This window comes from Sinocyclocheilus anshuiensis, unplaced genomic scaffold (genome assembly GCF_001515605.1).
Source record: "Sinocyclocheilus anshuiensis isolate Anshui unplaced genomic scaffold, SAMN03320099.WGS_v1.1 scaffold813, whole genome shotgun sequence".
Classification (NCBI taxonomy): Eukaryota; Metazoa; Chordata; class Actinopteri; order Cypriniformes; family Cyprinidae; genus Sinocyclocheilus; species Sinocyclocheilus anshuiensis.
The window spans coordinates 17,904-19,069 of record NW_015540942.1 but is presented as its reverse complement, the minus strand read 5'-3'; the positions used below and the strand labels follow the sequence as shown (position 1 = coordinate 19,069).

General features: G+C 29.5%; 1 protein-coding gene across 3 annotated transcripts in view; it reads left to right on the top strand.

Moving 5' to 3' along the window:
- LOC107689611 (E3 ubiquitin-protein ligase RBBP6-like) overlaps positions 1-1,166 on the top strand; it is a 20,260-nt gene that overhangs the window by 3,595 nt on the left and 15,499 nt on the right. The gene's annotated exons all lie outside the window — the stretch shown is intronic.

The window sequence follows — 1,166 nt, the reverse complement described above, 5'->3', positions numbered from 1 at the left end:
TCATATCATAAAAATAAACACCGGTATTCGGTATGAACCGGTATACCGCCCAGCACTATATATATATATATATATATATATATATATATATATATACACACACGTATATATATATATTTTTTTTTTTTACTTGTGCTAATTGTTGTTTAAATTGTGTCTTGGCCCATGTAGGTGTTGATTACAAATATACAGTTTACTAACTAGAATATTTGATGAGAATAATTCTGAATTTTAAGTAATGTTACTATTTGAATTGAACAAATTTATTATAGTCATACTTGAGTTCTCTTACATTGCTTGTTGTAGCTTATTGTGTTACTTTACAAAAGCCATAGGCAAATGAAAGAGCATGGACAGCTTTGGGTGAAATTCCTGACCAACTGTCAACACTATTGTCTAGTTGTGTATACAATACATTTGTCTTATTTTGGTCTTTATAGTGAGATTTGTTCTTTTTATGATAATTGGTTAAAAAGTCTATATCAGTGATTTTTGTAATAAGAGGTTGTAGTTTCAGCTAATATTTGTGTGATTCTGATATGGTGAATTAGACCAAAAATGTTCACTTTTCTTTTGTTCTAACAAAACTAAACTATTTTTCCAAAACTTTTTTTTTTAACATTGTACTTTAATGTCCCACAGCAATCTGCCTTTTCATATTTTAATCTTGTGACTCTTTTTGTACTTGTTTTCTATATTTGATGTCTTATTTCAAATGTTTGCAAAACATACTGGGGATCGCTCATGTGAAAGCTGAACATATACTATGCTATAATGCTTTACTATTTATATATTTATTCATTTTTGTGATAGCACTTGTAGTTTGCTTGTCTCCCATGTACTTGTGTGATGTTGAGACCCAAACTACCTATAAAAGCAGTGATCCACTATGAGGCACATTTTGTTGGACAGTTTTACAAAATTCCAGTGAAAAGTTTCAAATGCGCATTTCATATCCTATATGGCCTGTTGTATTCTAGTTATATTTTCTACATGAATAAATTGCATTATTTTTATATGATTTACTGCAAGGTTTTACAATAAAACATCAGTATTTAATTCGCTCACATCTTTCTTAAGGCCCTGTGTGTTCACTCTCCATAGGTTTTTTTTTTGTTTTGTTTTTGGAAATCTTTCTTAGGTTACAAGTAATTGGCTCAACCTGT